Below are 23172 nucleotides of genomic sequence, written 5' to 3' on the forward strand. Positions count from 1 at the left end.
CTGAATATTTACCAAAAAATAACAAAGCCTTAAGCATTTGTTAAAAGCCTGCCCTTCCCGATTAAACTATAAATGCCATGAGGGCAGGGCTGTTTTTCCTCTCTGCTATATCCCCAAAGGCCTAGAACAGTGCCTCACATACAGTCACTCTTACTTTTTGAATAAATACATTCATTTTAGTACATATATAGATGGTCCTAACTTTTTTAAAAAGTATCCAAATGTCAATTTTTATATAGATTAAACTACCAATTACAACCGTTTGCACAACCTGCTATTCCCAAAAGGTTGAAAAACAAAGCTGAGGCCATTACATGTGAAAATTTTCAAATTTCAAGTTCAGGAAGATCTAACAAATAAAGGTTTTTATTGTAATGCTTATGAAAACAATGTTTCAGAAATAGCCACATAAAAACTAAAGAATAACTTCAGAATCTAAAATATAATACTTCACAAGAAATAGGGAAAATGAAGTAAGAGTTCATGATGAAATGATAAATCCACAGCAGACTAAATGCAAAACCAAAGTTATACAAATATTACTGAGAGAAGAATAAACTGAATAGTTACACAAACTCTGCAGCACACACTTCCCCAAAGTACTTTAACTCAAGCAGGTCATTTTCTCCATGCAGTAATTTTTCTTCTGCACAATGTTTCTACTATAGTAGTAACTTGAAAATGCTTCCAAGCTGAGCTCCAACATTTCAGGAAGGAAATGTTTTCCCCACCTCTGACTAACCAAAAGCAAACTGTTCCAAAGAAAAGTTGAACATATCCTAGGAATCTTCATAGCTACTGCTTTTTCCATTCTCAAACTAGGAGATTTCATTTCTTAAAAAGCAAAAACTTGACATTAAAATTTCTTTAGGAATCAAAAGGATTCCAAAGATGATACACACCTTACACTTTCTTTTAGCTATTTACCTTAAGAATATAAAAACTGAAACCCCTTCTTGAATATTACTTTATTAACAATTCCTAAACCTCACACTCAAAACAAATTACGACATGATGTATAGGTTATTTGCTTTATTTAGGTAAAGATGAAAATTCATGAAGATTGCTAGTATTTAAGGGTAAGAAAAACTAGGCCTAACATGAAAATAAAGAGCATTTTTCCAGAGGTTGCACAAGGAACCAATCCCTACTATACAAAATATTCATACTTTGGTTTTGTAATTATATTTTATTATTTGCTATTACACTTTTCCGAATTTTTCCCCCTTTGTTCCCCTCCACCCAGCACCACCCACTCCCTCAGCAATCCCCACACCATTGTTCATGTCCATGGGTCATGTATATAAGCTCTTCTGCTACTCCATTTCCTATACTGTACTTTACATCCCCATGGCTATTCTATAACTACCTATTTGTATTTCTTAATCACCTCACCTATTCACCCATTTCTCCACACCCCCGTGCCATCTGGCAACCATCAAAATGCTCTAGTTATCCATGATTCTGTCTTGGTTCTTATTTGTTTAATTTGTTTTTTAGATTCAATTGTTGGCAAATATGTACTTATTGCCATTTTTATTGTTCATAGTTTTGATCTTCTTATTCTTAAATAATTCCCTTTAACATTTCATATAATAATGCCTTGGTAATGATGAACTCCTTTAGGTTAAGACTAAAGCTGTTTGATTCAAACTGATATCTTTGATGGGTAGAACAATCTTGGATAGAGGTTCCTGCTTTTCATGACATTGAATATTTCTTGCCAATCCCTTCTAGCTTGCAAAGTTTCTTTTGAGAAATCAGCTGACAGTCTTATGAGAACTCCCCTGTAGGTAACTGTTTTTCTCTTGTTGCTTTTAAGATTCTCTCTTCACATTTAACCTTTGACATTTCAATTATGATGTGTCTTGGGGTGGGCCTCTTTCAATCCATCTTGTTTGGGACTCTCTTGTGCTTCCTGGACTTGTACATCTATTTCCTTCACCAAATTAGGGAGCTTTACTTTCATTATTTTTTCCATTAGATTTCCAATTTCTTGTTCTTTCTCTTCTTCTAGCACCCCTATGATGAGAATGTTGGAATGATTGAAGTTGTCCCAGAGGCTGCTTACATTTTGGATTCCTTTTTCTTCTGGACGGTTGTTTTTTGCTTATGTTTCAAATCACTGATTTGATTATCAGCTTTATTTACTCTATTGTTGTTTCCCTGTAAATTGTTCTTTACTTCCATTGGTGTATTCTTCATTTCTGACTAGATCATTTTTATGCTGTTGAGGTCCTAAGTTCCTTGAGCATCCTTATAACCAGAGTTTTGAACTCTGCATCTGACAAGACTGCTTATCTCCATTTTGTTTAGTTCTTTTTCTGGACTTCAGATCTTTCTTTCATTTAGGCCATGTTTCTTTGTTTCTCATTCTGGCAGCCTCCCTGTGTTTGCTTCTATGTATTAGGCAGAGCTGCTGTGACTCCGTGTCTTGGGAGCATGGCTTAATGTAGTAGGTATCCCACAGAGTTCAGTGGCACAGCCTCCCCTGTCACCTAAGTTGGGTACTTGACGTGCACCAGCTTACCATCCTCTTGTCAAGCCTTGATTACCATCCTCAGGTCGAGCCTTGATTACTGTTGGCAGGTCAATGGGAGAGATTTACCCAGGCCAGTCAGCTACAAGGACTTGCTGTGACCACTGACCACCAACCTCCACCCTCAAAGGAGGATCAGCAGTGCATGGGAAATGTTATGGTGTTCCAACATGGTCTGCAACTATTCACTGGGTATGCAGGCTCTGGGGTTTCACGGATGGTCCACGCCAAGGTCAGCCCCCACCTGTTCTGCCCAAGGCCACCTTACATCACCTATAAAGCAATCTGAGATGTCTGCTACTTGTGCTGGATGGACTTGGAGATTCCCAGGCAAAGCCAAGCTATGAATCTGGGCTGGATGCTGCTAGTGCTAGGCCTGAGGCCACTTGGCAAGAAGTATGGGGGCTAGGGGCTTACTGAAGTTGGTTTCTTTGACAGGAATTAGGAAGTTGTGAAGCGTAAGCCAAGACGAGCCATTCATATGGAAAAATCACAGTTAGCAGTTTTGGTGGGCCCATAAACTGGCTGGGCTGGAGTCTCAGGGGATTTCCAAGGTGGGAGGTTGATGGAGACTCAGATATGGCACCAGCCTGCCAGCTCTGTGGCTCTGTTGGGAGAGGGTTCACAAAAGGGAAAATGGCCTCTGCCTGTCTTTCAGTCTTAGAGAAAGTGTCCGCCAGCTCCTGCCTTAATGCCAGATACTTCAGTTCCTCCCTGTATGCTACTGGTGCCTTTCAAGCTGCTACTCCAGTGCCTTTCAAGCTCAGAGGAAGTGAGTCTATGTCCATGTGTGGGTTCTTTAAGAGGAAATGCTTGGTCCAGTGGTTTCTTCCACTGACTCAATCCCCACTGCTTTTTAATGCCAGAAGCTATAGGAACTTATCTTCCTGGCCCTGGAACCCTAAGCTGGGGGGCCTGGTGTGGGGTTGGGACTCCTTAGTTTTGACATATCCCTCCCAAAGTTTTATCCACCACACGTGGATATGAGACCAACCTGTTCCATGTCTCCACTCTACCAGTATGGATGGGTATGTTTTTTTTCATTCCTTAGTTGTCAAACTTCCATTCAACTCAGTTTATGATGGTTCTAAGTGATGGTTGTTCTGTATTTTAGTTGTGATTTTGATGTGATGGTGTGAGGAGACGAGCCATGGTTACCTATGCCGCCATCTTGACTGGAAGTCACTTCGATTTAATTTGCCCCTCAACAATGTCTGGGGTAAATTAAGTATGTTAATTGTATTAACATATGGAAGGCACCTGCCCACAGGTAAGGTCACAGGAGTTCACTACTAAGTGACAGATTTATTAACTAAATTAAATTTTTGTAAAAGGGTGCTTGGGAACATATATACAAACTGAATACTCAGCCAATTTGATACAAGTCTTAAATTTCTGACTAATTTAAAATAAAAATATAAGAAAAGTAATGAAATGTAAAACTGTTTTTGTATATAGGAAAAGATGTTCAGCAAAGTACAAAAAATTCAGAAATGGTCAGTTACTAGTGGTTTCAATAATCTTAGAGCCATATTCCTAGTGCAGGTCACAAGCCTATATAGACCTCCCCAGGCAGAGTTTACTGACCTCAGAAATTTAGGGTACTTATGGTTCACTTCCACAGAAAGTCAGGCAATCCAGCCAGTGGCATGCGTCATTAACAAAATGCAGAGGCCTCAAGTTCCCATCTACACAGGCAGTCACTAAACAATATCAAAACTATGCTGATACCCAAACAGATTTTCTGATAGAGGAGGTTGGCTAAAAATAATACTAATTTTTTCTTTACAACAATATAGCCACGACAATCATGTAGCCAAATTCTTTCAAAAGGGTCACTCTGAGTGATACTCTTTGCAAGTGCCTTCAGAATCAATTCTGGTAACGTAAGACTGATTTCTTCAATCACCTAGAAAATTGAAGATACCATCAATTTGGAAGGCATTTTAAGTGGTTCATCAAATGTTACACTTCACTGATTGGATCTTTGAAATTTTTCCTAGGTAGGAGTACTAATAAAAGGAACAAATATTCACTGAGAAACAGTAACTACAGGGTAAGAAAATAGTTTCTGAACTTTTGATATAAAGAATCAGCAATACTGTTTTCATTTAACAAAAATTTTAAAGTATTGAGGAAACATGCTAATTGAAATCAGACTGAAACCAAAAGAAATTACACACACAGAGGTACATCTGCCCTGTCATAACCTCAAATGTCTGGGAAACACAATGAACTCATACCTTACTTCCATTCAATTTTTTTGTATAAGGAGTCACAAAGTATGACCCAAATTAAGACGCAATTGTTACAATTTTATCTTTAAAGTCTGTGGGGTCCTTTGTGAGAAATATACCATGTTAAAACTTTAACAGACTTTCCATTATAATTAACAAAAGCTAACATCAAGGGCTAATTTAGACCTTAAGAAATTAAATCTAACCAAAATGTTAACTGGATGTTAAGATAAAAACTGGGAATAGACAGGATATAGAATGCTCAATACAAGTAAAAAGACTGAGTTAATCTGAAAAGAGGAGAGATAGAGAGACATGCAAAGAATTAAAAAGAAATGACAAAGATATCCAAATGGCTTTGATAAAAATACAACAAAGCTAAGGAACCTAAGTACATGTAAGTGGACATGTCTAATAACAGTGGGACAGTTCATTAAATGACAGCAGTCTGACAATGAAATACTATGAGGTCAATATATGGCACAAAAAAAAAGCGAACAGAAGAAAATGCTCACAGTATATTAAGTCAAAACCATGTTAAAAAATAACAATAAGTGTAATTGAATAACAATTAAAAAAAACAGTAAGATTCCATTTTTTAAATTGTTACATGTATATTTTATGACATATACTATATTTTCCTAAGAAGTACAAGAACACTTACAAAATTATTCAGTAGCCAAGTTACATATGTTAACAGGTAGCCAACCAATAAGCAAAGTAACTGTACCAAGATTATTTCCATAATTTGATAAACCTTAGTAAGTACCTCTCAGGTCACACAACAGATACCAAACCTGTATAGTATTCATCCTAGGCCCTTTGGAGTATACCATGATCAACAGCAGAAAGGACAGCCATGATATGTTATTTCTTTAAGGATGTGGAGAAGGGATGGCATAAGCACAAGAGTTGCACTGTAGGACAGCTGGAAATTTTGTTGCCACTATTACAGAGGTAGGCCAATATCTTGAAGGGAAATTCAGCCTCTCGCCATGACAGATGATGAGGAATCTCCAGAACCCACAAAGAAAATAAGGCCAAGTCCCATCTTACTAAAAAAAGTTGCAGCTATAGGAAAAATCAATTTGTTAGCACAACTAGCCATGCTATTACGGTTAATGTGTTCTCTGCAAGATGAGTGGCGTAAAGATTCAAACATGTAAAAACTAAGAAACATAAATTAACTCTATAATTTAGTAATAGTACATGTTATATTTAAACTAGTTATTATGTTTTTCTTTCCTTTTAAATGATTTTTTTTTAGAAATCACATTGTAAATGAGAGGGTCCCCCCCCACTTTAAACTATACAACAGAAAAGCTGATAAGTCTTCACAAATTCTCTCATCTGGATCTCTGTTTAAACAAAAAATTCTTGAAGATATATTAACCTAAGAAGACCTCCATCAATGCTAATTTAAGGTGCTTATGGAGGTCCCATTTAAAAAAAAAAAGAAGAAGAATAAAAAATATAACATTTAGAAAGCATTCCTGGGGATATAACACACAACTCTCAAGTGTGGTGAGTCTTCAGAAACTTTAAAAAACATCAAAGGAGTGATGACTGACCTCTTTTATTTCTGTCATAGAAGAAATAAGTGGAACTAAAGAAGGAATGCCTAAGAGAAGAAAGAATTCAGATGGAGCTAGGTAAATAAAACCAACCCGAAGATACTCTACATTAATGCCTAGCTAAAATTTAGCCTCTTAAGTCATTGCTGAACACAAGCCAAGTTTGCTAAATTGTCCATACTTTAATTTCAAAAGTGAAAAATAAACTGTTTTATTTATTGGAATGATCATGTACTTGCCCTAAAATTTTAATCACATATTGGTTTGGACAAAAAGTCCATTTAGTTTTTTCCCCAGAAAATAAAAGACACATTTTTCATTTCTACCAATAACTTTGTTGACTTGGCTATTTTGAGTATGTTGGCTATCTCCCATGTGGTATAATGTTGCTTGTTCTCAATTAATGTCTTGATTTGATCGCTATCAGCTTCATATTGTCTACCCGACCATGGAGCATCATCACCCAGCAAATCTCTAGTATTTTACTTCACAAACCACTTTTGACACAGTCAGTCACAGCATCTCCCATACATTGCACAAATCCTTTTCTGTGTGTTTCAGTTGCATTTTTTCCTTTCTTGAAATAATAGTCTAATGTGCCGAAAATGTTGCATGTTTTCTTCCATCTTCAATATTAAAATGGCTACACAAAATTTCACCAATTTTGTTAAGTTCTTTTTGAAATGCATGCTGATATGACAGCTGTCACAATACAATCTAACAAAATTGTTCTGAATGAAGCTAAAGACAACAAAGCACTACTAGAGTCATCTTCCAGACAAAGACCAAACTTTTTGGCCAACCCAATACAAAGCATCCTTTTCAAATCAGTCCAACCAACTGCCTCTTAAAATTTGCTATCATTATTTATGCATTCACTCCTTCACCCACAAATCTTTCATACATAAAATGCTACCCCCCAAAAAGAAGAAAGTTTCAATCATTAAAATGCCCTATAGAAAAACATATACAGTACTCTTGGAATACTCTCAGAATTCACTGCCACAGACTTATTTTTCAAATGAAAGGGTCGTTTTCCCCCCATTCACAAAAGGTTTTAGTATTCCATATAAGCATTATTAATTTTTAAAAAGTCTGAAAACCTAGAGCTTCTCCTTGGTTTTCTGCTATATTCTACATTCCTACCACTAGATGGAAGACTATACAGAGAAACAATAGAACTCTGGCAAGAACCAAACAAGAGGTTCAGACTCATCTATAAACAAAGTCCTTAATTTTGAGATTGTTTAGGATTCCATTCTAGTACTGCAAAGTGTTGATTTCCAAATCTAGATAACCTAGTCTCATCCCATATTCCAAATAAGTATATTAGAGACGAAAAACTGTATTTTGGTAAGCGCTGCCTCAACATAACTATTATTCATGTTAAACACATCACTTAACATAAGAATTATAAATTTTCTTAGCCCTAGCCAGGTGGCTCAGTTAATTGGAGCATCATTCCATACATCAAAAGGTTGTAGGTTCAATTCCCAGTCAGGGACTTATAGAAGGCAACCAATCAATGTTTCTCCTTCACATCGCTGTTTCTTTTTCTCTTTCTCGCTCTCTTTCCATCTCTCTCTCCCTCTCTTTCTCTCATACCCCCCTCCCTCTCTCCTTACTTCCCTCCCTCCAGGTGAGGACTAAAAAAAAAACTTTTAAATTAAACTGATTAGAAAAACAAAATGAAAGCACTACAGTCCTCCAACATAAAAAATAAAAAAAGACTAAATAACATCCATGGCATAAACACAAAATATTCTCCTTCCCTTCTTTGAAGATCTGAATTACAATCCTTTCTGTAGGAAAGAAAACATTAAGTACCAAGTAGTTTAAGAATAAATGCCAAGGCCCTGGCCAGGTAGCTCAGTTGGTTATAGCATCACCCCAACAAGCCAAGGTTTCAGATTCTATCCCCAGTCAGGATACATACATGAAGCAACCTATAAATGCATAAGTAAGTGGAACAATAAATCGATGTTTCTCTCTCCCTCTTATTCTTCTTTCTCTCTCTCTAAAAAATCTATTAAAAAATAAATGTCAAAATTACAAATTCTTTTTTTCTAAATATTATAGTCTAAAGAACTTACTAATAGTTCATGAACCCAGTTAAGGAGATACAACCAGGTTTCTCAAAAACAATCTAATACCGGATCAGAAACAAATCAGAAAACCTGATTTCCACAAAGTATCCAGACATGTACTATGAAAAATAGTGACATTTATTGAAGAAGATACAAGAAACACTGCACATAGGACAATGGCATCTCAGTCCCTTTCAAAGTAGGCACCTTGGGATCTCACACAGTTCTCCCATTCGCCAGCCATCAGCTGCCCTGTCATATTTTCTTGAATCTCATTGACAGTCTGAAATCTCTTCCCTTTCAAAGGTGGTTTTAGTTTTGAGAAAAGCCAGAAGTCACAGGACGCCAAATCTGGGCTGTATAAGGGCTGAGTCACCTGGGTGATTTGATGTTTTGCCAAAAACTCTGCATGAAACAGGATGCATGGGCAGGTGCATTGTTGTGATGAAGCTGCCAATCACCAGTTGCCCATAGCTGTGGCCTTCTGAATCATCCTAATAGTTTCCGTGGACGAGTGTTCAAACTTAATGCAAAATTTCATGCAGATTCATTGCTCTACTCGCTCAGTCACTTTGCATGTGATGGCCACACGGTACACATGCTCACTCAATGGTAGCTACCGCCATTGTTCACATATGTGCATTCTAGTCCATTCTCCTTGGCTGCCAGGTTACATCGATGGTCTCATTTTATTAACAATGGCTGGACTTTTTTTAGACAGACTGTGTGTGTGTGTGTGTGTGTGTCCAATTAACAATACATTATGAGTACTGTAGTTGTTATAAACCAGAAATGGTCGGGGGGGGGGGGGCAGAAAAAAATGGAAAAATTATTTCATTCCAACAAGACCAGGATATAGGAATTAAAGCTTGACAGGCTCTGTGAGAGGTTCAAGGAATTAGAACTAAGTCTGGAGAAAAGTATGTTATTAATAGGGGGTGATCAAGTGTCCTAGTTTTCCTGAAATAGTCCTTTTACACCTGTTGTCCCATTCAGATAGTTCATCCTTTCACTCTCAAAAGTGACCCAGTTTGGAATAAATTACATGCCACCCTAGTTATAAGTGACCTAATAAAAGTCTACATGTAACAAAGGAATTAATATATTACCATCATCTACTTTGATGTATTTGCATTTTTCCTTCTATGAGCACTATATTCTGGTTCTTTTCCGGAATACAGTGCTTCCTAAACATGCATCTAACCCTGAGAAAATCATCTAATCTACTAAACTTCAATGAATCCTCTATACAAACGATTTTCAACTTTCTTCTCTGAAAGTCAATCTAAGGTCTTCCGAAGAGTTGGAGATACTAGAAATTTTTACCTCTGTGTCCAAAAATATCTCATGCTTAAAACCAGGAACATAATCTCAGCTGTGCCCTGACTATCCCAATTTTTGTTTTAAGCAATCCAGATTCATTCTTTATTCTGTTAAAATAAATCCAGGAATCATCTGTTTTCTTTCAGCTTCCACAGTGTGTGGCATGGTACCTTGTACATGTGTTGATATGATGGTATAAATATTTGTAGATGTATAGAAGAAATAAAAGCCCATTTCTTCACTCATAAGGTTCAGGGAGAAAAGAGAATATTACAGGCAAAAAAAGTCCTCCCCACAGCTAGGTTAATGTTATTATGTGACAGCCAAACTCAAGTCTAAAAATTAGGAGTCCTAAACAATTTTCATAGCTTCTCTGAACAATGGGTTGCAATTAGTCTCCCTGCCAGAGTTTACCACACTCAAAAACACAAGTTTCGCATCCCCAAAGCAATTAGAACATCAGATTCTCTACATTCTATCTTCCGGCAGCTTTCCAAACCTCAGTACAAATAGAAACCCTTTTCATTCAACAATATTCATTGCATAGTATGATATATCAAATTGTCTTAGGAGTTAGAGATATACAATAGTGGCCCTGGCTGGTGTGACTGAGCTGGCTGGAGCATCATCCCATAAACCAAAAGGTCACACAGGTTCAATCCCTGGTCAGGACACATGCCTGGGTTATGGGCTCGGTTCTAGCCTGGGTGTGTGCAGCCAACTGATGTTTCTCTCTCTCCCTTCCTCCCCCTCACTGCCACTTCCACACTCTCTAAAATCAATAATCATGTCCTCAGGTGAACATTAAAATATATATACCATATTTCACTGTGTATAATGTGCCCTCGTGAATAATGTGCACCCACTTTTTTTTTTAATTTTTATTGTTATTCAATTACAGTTGTATGCCTTTTCTCCCCATCCCTCCACCCCACCCCAGGTGAACCCACCTCCCTCCCCCACCTCCACCCTCCCCCTTGGTTTTGTCCATGTGTCCTTTATAGTAGTTCCTGTAATCCCCTCTTCCCACTGTCCCCGCCCCCCCCGCCCCCCCACCCCCACCCCCGCCCCCGCCCCCGCCCTGGCTATTGTTAGATTGTTCTTAACTTCAATGTCTCTGGTTATATTTTGTTTGCTTTTTTCTTCTATTGATTATGTTCCAGTTAAAGGATGTGCACCCACGTTTTTAGCCCAAACTTTCATGGAAAAAAAAAAAACACTTTCGTTTTAATTTTTTAATTCGAGTATTTATTTATTTATATTTAGATACTTGCTTTTTTGTATTATAAAGGAATTCGGCATTCATTTTTGAACATATTATAGTACAAGAAATTTTATGTTAACAAATTACAAAACACAAGAACAAATACAAGGTATTTCTGGTACTACCCATGTATAATGCACACCTTTATTTTTCCTTCAAAAATGTGGGTATAAAAGTATACATTATACACAGCAACATACGGTACATATATATGAAATAGTGGACAAAGTTCCTGCCACCATGAAGCTTATATACTAGTGAGGAGAGACTATCTGTAAACAAATGAACCAATACATTTCAGATGGTGTTAAGAGTGGAATGGGCATATGTTTGGAGGAGGGTGCTATTTATACCTGATAATGGGGAGTCTGGGATAAAAGAGACTTTTGAATATTATAGTAACAATGGTAGTGTCACCAGTGGCCTGGAGGCCTAGCAATTGACCACTATGATCAACTACCATTTCCGCATAGTGGGGAAGTATGAAGGCATCACATTCATTCTATTTCACATACATCTCCTTCACCCTTGCCAAATCAAAGTCATGTTGAAAAGAAATCTTCTCTTAGTGATTCTGCAAAGCCTCTAGTTTTATGTAGACAGTTAGTAGGGACCATGGCTATCTAATTTATTAATTCATACTCTTCCTAATTAAGTCAAAGCAATCTGTTCACCTTAACTAAGTCAAAATAATACCAGCCAGTTACACTACAGTTAAGTGCCACACCTGTGGCAAACAAGCATCAAGAGAGCCCTCTTAGCCACTGGGTAACATGTGGAAAGTCGTTTCTGAAAAATCTTTTTTCAAAATGCTATAAACAGTAATACCACATATGACCAAAAAAGTAAGCACCAAATAATAACCTATCTACATAGCTTTAAATTTTGAAATAATCCTCCATAAATAGAAAATATAAGCAATTAATACATTAATAAATCACCATAAAATAAAGCCAAGAATTTTTCCTAATTAGTTTAAACATAACCCTTTAAGTTTACACAAAGAAGGAATAATCACTAGGAGTATTTTAACAATATCAACAAAAATCTCTTATCCTCACACATTTCATTACCACACAACTATTTTAAAAAATTCCTTACAACCCATGTTTGCCTGTCTCTTGGCATTAAAAAAAACCCTGATTAATTTCATCCTGACAAATGCCTTTCATAAGGCATATGAAAATCTCAAGGCATATCTTGAGATTTTAAAAAAATCTGCTTTATTAAGCTGCTAGAATTGAAGCGAAGATGTTAGCTTTTTAACTTAAAAACTCCATGTAAATTATGCCTCAATAATGTTAATAAAATACAGGTGGGGGAGGTGACCCACCAGTTTAAATGTAAAAATCCTGAGAAGGAAAAAAATAATCCTTTCAAAACTGTTTATAATGATAGGAAATTTGGTATATTTTATTTAAATTCCAAAATAAAGTTTTCATTTGATTCACTACTTAAAAGCCATCAACCTTAAATATATTATACAGCATTTAATATTCTGAAAGATTCTTTTCTATTACAAGTTGACATGATCACAACTTACTTTAGACACTGTAAAGTTAATTTATTTCCCCTAAATATAGGCTTTAACTGTTTCTCAATACTAGGCACTGTGATAACCAGACCTCTGCTACTAGAGAATTTAGAAACAAGGAATTTAATACCTAACACATATAGTATGTAATATTTACAGTGCTTTTTTTAATTTAGTACTTCTGCTTCTCTATACCAACCACAGTAAGACTAAGAATAAAACAGGTGATTCTTTCATGCAAGTACCTTATCTTATCTTAGTTTAGGTATGTAGGTAATATCACATGTATTTCCAAAATCCACATTCTATCTTGAGATAGGTATCTGAAGAGTCCCTCAAATTTTTGAGAGAATTTATCTTTCTCGTTTATGAAAATGCAATATAAATTTTTAAATGTCTAGACTAGTAGCAAGGAAAAATTAAACAATCTTTTTCCTTTCATTCTACAATACCAATCTGTCGCCAGGTTATGTTTTCGCTGTTGTGACAAAGGCTCCTCAAATAAGCCTTCTACACAATTAAAATGCTACTGCTTCTCAAGTATGACCCCTCCCTAAACCTGACAGATACTGGAGAACATCAGCTTTTGCTTTCACTGCTATTTTGGATACCTTCCAGAAGAACTGGGATTGGCAGTTCTTTCTATTCCTTTCAAGTTCACTTTTCCCTAAAGCTCTTCTCTTACTCATACTTATTTAATAGTCTATCCTAAGTGGTATTCATTTCTAATCTCTGCTTCAAATAGTAATAATGATGATGCTAATTTCACCATCACAAAAGTTACGCTCCAGGCTCTGCTATGGATGGCCCCATCTATTTCCATGTGCTAGGACTGAACTGTAGCTAGATAGTGACATCAGAATGAGCAAAGGATGGAAATCAAATTCCAGATTCACTGTGTACCATTATGACTTCAGGAATGTTAAGTAGCCACTCAATTTCAATTTCTCCATTTTAAAAATAGGAATATTAATAATTGTTACAACAGTATATTGTAAAACAACATAGAGTAGTACTATGTAAGCTTTAAAGAACCATTACCAATAGTAGAAATTATTAGTTTTACTTAGTACCGTATTTGATTGGTAAGTTTATCCCTCATTTTAGTAGACTATTCCCCCATCACTTTCCAATACAGTATTATGAAACCACTTCAAACTCACTGACTTCTGCAAAACCTTCTTTAGAAGGTTAATAAACTCCAATTTCTTCAACTGGGATGTGTTACCATAGTTACTTGCACTTGATCTGAAGAGTGGCAAAATCTTTATACATGCAAATTTTTTAACATTTTACAAAGTTCTTTTAATCCTTAGTCATCTGATTATTACAACAGCCTTGTGACAAGCAAGGAATGCTGTTATCTCCAAGGTAAAAATTTAAATGCAAAGGAGTAGCTGTGCTTGAACTAGATACTTTAAAACAATAATCTTTCCACTAGAGAGACACCTGAAGATATACGAGGTATACATATTTTCTCTTTTACAATTCTCTATCTCTTCACTGCAAGTGGTCTGAGTCTTGTCATCAATTATTCTAAAATTCACAATTCTCTCTTTTTAGCCCTCACAAATCTAATTCCTAGTACAGACAGTAATCATCTCATGTATGGCACAGTATATTCTGCTCATTAGCATCACCTTCATTCTGGCTACAATAAACTAAAGTTGACTAGATGTAGGAAGGCATATTATGCAATCCAAGTTCACAAGGAACAAGAGTTTCAAGAGTTTGGGGCTTCCTCATCTCCAAGCACCCCAGAAATCACAAGATTTAATTTATAAAGCAAAGTTTAAAAAAAAAAAAAGAATGTTACAAAACAAATTAAGTCAACTCACCAGATTTTAGGTGACATGATTTTACATGAGAGAAATAGAAAAAGTAGTTTTCCAGTCATCTGTCCTAAAGAAGTAATCATTCTAAGTAACAGCAGAGTAGATAAACTAAGTTTAAAAGCTAGGCTACCTTCTGGATTGGTCACTGGCTAAGTTAGGAAAACAAAACTCTGATAACAAAGTCAAAGAAAAAGCACTGCTAGGTTAAGTGTATAGGCCCCAAAATAGGAAGCAGCTTAAGCTTCTCTCTTAAAAGGTTTCCCCAATAGGAAGAAATGGCTTTCTACCTGCAGCTACTCAAGGACTGTCTCAGCCTCCTGAGCTACTTTATAAATAGCTTCCTAATTTAGCTGCCAGTTACAAACTCTGTAACTAAATTTTAAGTCAGCAGGTTGTTCTTTACCAATATTCAGATGTGCTGTGCAGTGTTGCTGGCATGGACTATAGATACCACCTGAAAGTAAAATGCCTTGGTAAAGTCTAAGTCACCAATTCAAAACACTGTTGCAAGAATATGAAGAGCAAAAATAAATGAGTGTTTATACTGTAGCAAGTCTAAAATCTTATACGAATTAAAATGTAACACAAATTCCAAACCTGGTAACTACACAATTAACATTATTTCTGTAAAGAAAAGTTACAAAAGCTAATGTTGAGAAAAGAAAAAACAAAGGAGCAAATACTACCAGCCAAACTGTAACTTCAGTCACTACACAGATGGCTTTACTTCTAAAAGGAAATGTACAAATGGGGTAAGGATAATGTGCTTGTTTCTTCCCAATCTAAAAACAGAAGACAAAGTGATGATGTAAAGAACAAATAGATCTCTCCTTTAGTTTCATATCAAAAGATCAAATGGAGCTGTCCTATAACGCTCTTGAACATGCAGTTTTTAAAAACGAATTCATTCCATAATAATCCATTTACCAACAAATGTTCACAATGACCTTATCTACCAAAACTAAACGAATTCCCTCAAGACAGCTCACCTGAAATTAAGCTAGGAACTGCAATGATAAAATCAGTTTTATTTTCTACTCACCTAATATAAATGCTATACTTTCCAAAATCCTGTCCCTCTCTTTCCAAAAATGCTATCTAAAGATAGCCCTGGCTGGTGTGGCTCAGTGGACTGAGTGCTGGCCTGCGAACCGAAAAGTTGTGTGTTCAATCCCCAGTCAGGGCACATGCCTGGGTTGCTGGCCAGGTTCCCAGTAGGGGGTGTGCGAGAGGCACCACACACTAATGTTTCTCTCCTTCACTCTAAAATAAATAAATAAAGATTATAAACTTAGCAGTAAAAAAGATATCAACAACTTTTAAAATAACTTTCCTATGTAAAATTGCATACTGAATACAACTAAAGATTATTCTAAACTACACTAAGTTGCTTATTTAATTTTAAGTCACAAAAGGTAAAAAGATGACCAAAGAGAAAGACAGCTCACACTGTATTTGGCAAGTCAACTCAAAACTTGCTACATGTACATATACTGCAAGTAAAAGCAAACTTATGTTTGTTTTTTAGTGTTTGTTTTTTGCTCTTAATAATTGCATGGGTAAACAAAAGGTTATAGGCCAAAATGAGTAAGCAGTTAGTCAGAAAAACTGACGTAGCCTTGGCCTATGACATAGTTCTAGCATTAACAAGTAGATATATGCATCCCCATCCACAATATATAGTCACTGTATACATATACCTCAAGAGACATAGTCCTTCTAGAGCTCACTTTGGCAGCACATACACTAAAACTGGAACGATAAAGAGAAGATTAGCGTGGCCCCTGCGCAAAGAAACATAATCCTTCTAACAAGCAAACAATAATAATGCTTCAATTTGTATGGTTCTATGAAATTAAAGTAAGGGATAAAATGAGGTTTGGGGCAATAATTCATAAATTCATCACTTAACCCAATTATTTTAAATGCTGTTACTGTGCAAATGAGCATATGGTGATGGATTAGTGATGCTCCATTATATAACTTCAACTGATCTCCCATTATGACCAAGTGCCAACAAATGCAAGACAATTAGCCAGTCTAAGTAGCTTAGTCTGTGATAATAGTTAAGGGACCACCACCATCATTCTTTTTCAGGAATCAAATTCATAATCCTGGCATGAACAAATAAACTTATCAAGTGAACCAACTAACTAAAAACCATGATCACATGTAAGTATTTTCAATATAGAGATTAATTCTATTCAAGAACTTCACATTTAAAAAATACAACAAAAAACTGTTAACCAAATAGTTCACTAGCCCAGTATATGAAGTCTGTTATCTTCATCAAACATTTATTAAATATTTACTAAGATACTACTGTGCACTGGTCATTATTTTCTGGGTACCAGAGATACCAAGATGAATAAAGTAGAATCCATGTTTTCAGGAGATACATGCACAAGATGATACAAAAGGGGGGAACCCAAAAAAAACAGAATTATCTTATGAAGGGTGGTTCCCTTCTAGTACAGGCTTCCCCTGCTAGATGAATGATCTAGGAACCCATCTGTTTCAGTGTGTCAGCTGGTGGTGGTTGTGGGAAGCTGCATTCAGTGTCAGTGAATTTTTTTTGAAGACAACGCATTTGCCCATTTCATGATGGGTTATTTATGAGCACATCTGCCCACTCCTGGCTGAGTGTTCAGCAGGTTTTTTTCCAAAAAGAGCATGACCCCCATGCCCCACCCTCCCTTTTCACCTGATCTCGCCCTCAGCAATTTTCTTTTGGGGGGGGGGTTGTTTGTTTGTTTCCCTGATGAAAAAGTCCTCAAAGGGAAACATTTTGCCGATGTGGAAAGAGGTGAAACAAACAAACAAAAAAATGGCAGAAGCACTAAAAGGCATCAAAATCAATGAGTTCAAAAACTGTTTTGGGCAATAGATATGTGTACTGCATCAAACGGAGAGTACTTTGAAGGTGACTGAAGTTTAAAGATGGAAGAATATATCATTTTTTAATAAATTCCAGGGTTTTCTGGGTCCCCCCCTTGTAAGAGAGTAGAAAAGAGAAAAAAAGAAAATGCCTCTACAGAGTAATAGGGGAGCAATCTGATTAGCAACACGACCCACGGCTTGCCAGTGATGGCTCATTAAGGGCGGGGAGAGATGGAGAGACGGGTCCTGTCCTCCTGCACCAAACGAGGGCATCCAACACAAACATACATACATGCCCAAAGGAGACAAACCTGAAAGGAAGACAAATATCCTCTAGTCAACCTGGCTGACTGAAGTGAAAAATTCAGAAAAGCAAACATTTGAAACATGGTTAAAAAGACATAATATAAGCTCTGGCTGGGTGACTCAGCTGGTTGGAGCATCGTCCCTTACACCAAAAAGGATAATATGAAGTCTTTTTACTATCAGTTACTTTTACATTTTACATTATTCACATTATCTTCAATAAAGACAGGCAAAAACTCATTTTATTGGCCATTTCCTCTTAAAACAAAATCATAAAAAACAATGCTGCTCCTTACTCCCAATGGCAGTAATATATGTAAGTTCAAATTGTTTTTCAAATAATGATAATATACTTGTCAATGGGATAGTCTAATAGAGAATGAAGCAACAGCTCACAGAGAAACTGTCCCTAATCTTAGTTTCCAAGCACCAAGCCAAGAACAAAAAGTTAAAAGGGCACAAATATAGCATCACAAAACAGCAGAGCAGAGAGGCAATTTAGGAAGTAAGTAATTTAAGTAAGGGATTTTCCTAAACTCATATGCAGCTGGGGCCAGCACCCCATAATCCAGTTCAGGGCTTATCCCTCTGAAATCACGTTAACAATTTAAGAAGTACAGGAAGTTGCTGTTTCCAAATGTAACCTTACATATTTACAGAAATTTTATTACTCAAAGAAACATTTTCTCCTAACTATATCCCATTGCCTAAAGGTTCTCTGTGAACTAGGAGAGTCTACAGACTGACTGATTTCCACTCAAGTCCTTAAAATTGACATTTAAATGTTAAAGTTATTCTCTATTTGCTTTTACTAGTAATCTCAGATTATGAATTTGTACAATAGAGCTAATAAAGACTACCTATTCAGTAGGTTTTTATAAGTATTAACTGTGTTAACACATGTCAAGAGCTCAAAACAGAAAGGGTTCCTTAAATCTTAGCTATTATTCCCATCATGCAGATTGTGTTACACAACACTGAAGACTAAAAAGTTTCCTTTACCATTTAAAAAAATCTATCTTCAGATAAAAATGAGATATGTATTATTTCTGTTCAGACTTTGTCAAATTCCTGTGCAATCTATAGACGGAGAAATTTCCAAACCTCATATACTGCAAGTATTAATGCAGTCTATAATAATAAAATTAATTCTCAGCTACAAGATCAACAAAACTCCTTGCGTTCCCTATTTTAACACTGGCAGCAGAAAATAAACATATAGCACAATTTTGAAAATCAACTCTAACTATGGTCCAACCTCACCAACAACAGCCAAAAGCTACCTGGATATGAGATACATCTAAAGGTCGTATGATTAAAATCCATACTCTCTCCACAATCTAGCCCTCAGACAACTGCTCCAATTATATTACTATTACTACTTAAACACAACCTGTCCTTTCCCAGGCCACAAAGCACCCTATTTATTCTCTACAGTTAAACACAAACTCCTTTGTTCCCCAGAGTTCCAGCCTTCCTACCTACAAATGTTTGCCCATACTCCTTCCTGCACCTGAAAGGCCTACTCCTCACTGATTATCATTTAAGGCCCAGTTCTCCCCTTTGTCAAAAGCAGTGTCTCTCCCCTCTGATTTTCAGTGAACATATCTCACATTTGTCTGGAAATACAGCTATCTGTATATGTCATCCTCCCTACTAGACTGAGGATGTGATAAGTGATTTTACTCGTGGATTTCTTAATCTTTCCCAACACGGTAACTTCATCACAATAAACACTCAATATGTAATTGCTAATGAGTATATTAATTTCCCCAAGACTAATACCTTGTTTGGTAGAGATCCATCTTTAAATAGCTAAGAATAACTAATAATTAATATATCATTTGCAGATAAATAGATGTCAATAATTAAATCATAAAAAATCAAATATAACCCTCAGATTTTTATTGACTTTAACTGGTTTATCAAACTTTTTCTAGTCATACCGATCATCATCAGATAAGGCAGTTTAAGTTCATTAATAAATTTGGAACTCAAAAAAAATTGATTTCCAGAGAATCTCACAAAAGCCAGAAGATCATAGTACCTGATTTTATTTGTTCAGTGACCCAAACCAACAGGTATAACAATATTCAGAGGTTCAATTTCAGGTGCTAAAGCTTATCTAGTGCCCTACACAAATGGTAACAGAACTACGCATCCCTCCTTCCTATACCTTTCAATAACCCTACCACAAATTACCTGGGAAAATGAAAGAGTACATAACATCGGCACCTGAAGCTAGGAAAGCAGCTAATAAATGGGAGGAAAGAGGATTCTAAAATGAGGATTTGAGAAAGAAGGTTGAAGAGACCAGTCTATTGACTCTTGTCCCTAACAAGACATTCACAGGATTCCTTTCCCACCTCATCAGCCCTTACTCCCATTAATACTTCGTATTCCACCTTATAGCACTATGTAAAGTTTTTCCCAAACAAATCATAATGCTCTTTTTTGCCTTTATGTCATAGCATGTGCTAATTTAAGAGGAACCCTTTTGTCCATCTAGCAAATCACTATTCATCCTTAAAATTCCTGTTACCTCCTCTATGAAGCCATCAATAACGTACTTCAAAACTAATTACTCCAGCCCCTAATGCTTTGATAATTTATGTAAAAATGTATTATGCATTAATTTCAACATATTCCAATCATTTGTTTGAACATTCTCATTATTAGGTCTCAAGTTCCTTTTTAGGTAAGAACCAAGTGTCATTCATCTTTACATTCTTGTCTTCATCACTCCCCCTTACCACTCTACTTTCTGCTTCTGACCAGGCAGAAGTCAATGTCAGAACCTTTCCCCCATTATTCTTGCTCACAGAGCAAGAAAATGATTTTAATAAGTTTCCTAAAGAATTTTACTAAAATAACATGAAATAGCAAATGATTTGGCCTTATAATTCTTTTCCACTCAGGCCTTCTCCAAGAAAAATAGTCACACAAAGTGATAAACTCTTGGGTCTTTTAGGTACACAAATGAATTAAGATTTATCTCCATTTAATTTCCAAAAGAAAATTAATTTGAATTTTCGCAGGCAATTCACCAGAGTCCTAAGATCAGGAGAGAAAGAGCATAAAATAGCTAACGTGGGTAGTAGGAAGAAGCCAACCAAGGTCAATGCCCAGCTCACTCAATATAGCATATTACAGTCACATACTTCATTTCTGACTATATTTGAACTTTAAATGTTTTGCCAATGTCATATAACAAAACATACAAGTAACTTAGCAAACAAGGCCTTACAGCATTCTGCTACCAGACATAGATAACAGCCTAAAATCCAGGACTCCCTGGAATTTACATTTAGCCACTGACAAGCAAATAATAATCATAGTAATAAGAGAAACAAAGAAAAGCAGAAAATCCAAGATTTGACTAGCTAAGCTTACTTGTTTTCAGTCAAATATACCAATAATAAGTATGTCATGAAATAAAAAACATTTTAGGAGTGTCAAACTGCCTTAATTTTACATAATCTAATTCTGGAAGCTTATTTCCCAACTTCCATAATTCCTCACATTTTCAGCCAATAAAAATTTAGCTGACCATGAAAACACAAGTTCAAACAACCACTACTCACAGACTATTACTCCAAGAGCAATCTTTCTCTTGCTTTATATAAAAAAAAATCCTAAAACACTGTGTGGTAACACATTAGAAACCACCCATGAAAATTTCATCCTCCTCCATTTGTTCTGCGTCTTTTTATTACATATGTGCTATATGTTGTATTTAACACAATAAAGAAAACACACAAGAGCACTCTACAAATAATTACAGGAGCCACAAATAATAACATGTGAAAAGTATTGTTAGCAAGTATATAAATATTTTGGAAACATGCACACATTCTGTGGACAAAAATAACTGCTTATTGATACTCATGCAACCACGTATTATCTCTTCACACATTTAAAAGACTACACTGAGGAACTAAAAAAAAAAAGTCCTTTGGATCAGATTAAGTGGTCCATTCAGATGAAACAATGTTTGACTCAAGTATTTCCACTTACCAGTCAATGAACAATATGAAGTACTATAGACTGCCATCAAGAAAACTTTTTCTCCCTCACTAGTCTCTATCTCCATATTACACAGAGATTATAGAGTTGTATTCCATGTCAACTTCAAAGGAATGGGAAAAACAAAAATATCCTTCATTTTCCTACCACCTTCCCTCTTCACACCATATACAAAAACTTAATTGAAAATTGTTCAAACCCAAAAGAGCTAAAACTACAAAACTCTTAGGAGTAGGACTAGGTATAAACTGGTGTAACCCTGGGTTAGCCAATGATTTCTTGGGTATTATACCAAAAGCTTAATCAAAGAAAAATACAAAAACAAAATTAAACACTTTTATCAAAGGACACTATCAAAAAAGTGAAGAGACAAGCCACAGGATGGGAAAAAGTATCTGCAAATGATGTAAGAATTTAGTATCTGAAATTTGTGAAGAACTTTTCCAACATCCCAAATATAAAAAGAACCAAATTTTAAAATAGGCAAAGAATCTGAACAGATATTTTTTCAAGGATGTAAAATGGTCAATAAGCACATAAAGATACTCAACATCATTAATCATTAGGGAAACACAAATCAAAACCCAAAAGATACCACTTAACATCCACAAGGATGACTACAATAAAATTTCTTAATTGTTTTAAAAGCCTGAAAATAATAAGTATTGACAAAAATGTGGAGAAACTGGAAATTTCACACACTGCTGTTGGGAATGTAAAATGGTACAGCTGCTATGGAAAACAGTCTAGTAATTCCTCAAAAAGTTAAACATATAATACTCGACCCGGCAATTCTTCTCCTCAGAATTTATGCAAGCGAAATGAAAATACATGTTCACACAAACACTTGTACACGAATGTCTATAGCAGTATTACTCTTAGTGGGTTTCAAGGACTAAACAACCCAAATGTTCATCAATGGGTGAAGGGATGATCAAAATATGGTATGCCTACACAAGATAGTATTATTAGGTTATAAAAAAAAGAAAAAAGTGCTACAATATTGATGAACTAGAAAGCATTATGCTAAGTGAAAAAAAAACCCATAAAAGGCCACATATTGCTTGATTCCATTTATATGAAATGTTCAGAATTAGAAATCCCATTATGTTATATGAATTATATGTATCTCAATATGAAAACTGCAAAAAAAAATCACTTTACATCACAATCCTCTTTTCACATTGGCTTTAGTTAGGTAACAATTTCAAATCATTCAATACCATGCATGAATTAAATTTCTGCAACTGTTTCTTTTTATTTATTTATCTTTTATTGTTGCTCAAGTACAGCTGTCTGCCTTTTCCTCCCACCACTCTCACCTTACCCAAGACACCCCCCCTCCCCGCCCCTGGTTTTACCCATGTGTCTTTTATAGTTGTTCCGAAAACCCTCCCCTCTTCCCCACCCCATTATTCCCTCCCACCTCCCTTCTGGTTACTGTCCATTTGTTATTAATTTCCATGTCTCTGGTTATATTTTGCTCATTTCCTTTGTTGATTAGGTTCCACTTAAAGGTGAAATCATTTGGTATTTGTCCCTCATCGCCTGGCTTATTTCACTTAGC

At 35.9% G+C, this 23172-nt stretch overlaps 1 protein-coding gene and 1 non-coding gene across 20 annotated transcripts in view; one reads left to right on the forward strand and one right to left on the reverse strand.

The window, feature by feature from the left end:
* Positions 1-23172, reverse strand: part of PICALM (phosphatidylinositol binding clathrin assembly protein) — a 113841-nt gene that overhangs the window by 78354 nt on the left and 12315 nt on the right. The gene's annotated exons all lie outside the window — the stretch shown is intronic.
* On the forward strand, positions 16116-16222 carry LOC112316122 (U6 spliceosomal RNA). The gene has a single exon (XR_002975964.2). It is a non-coding gene; the product is annotated as a U6 spliceosomal RNA (small nuclear RNA).

This window comes from Desmodus rotundus, chromosome 5 (genome assembly GCF_022682495.2).
Source record: "Desmodus rotundus isolate HL8 chromosome 5, HLdesRot8A.1, whole genome shotgun sequence".
Taxonomy (NCBI): domain Eukaryota; kingdom Metazoa; phylum Chordata; class Mammalia; order Chiroptera; family Phyllostomidae; genus Desmodus; species Desmodus rotundus.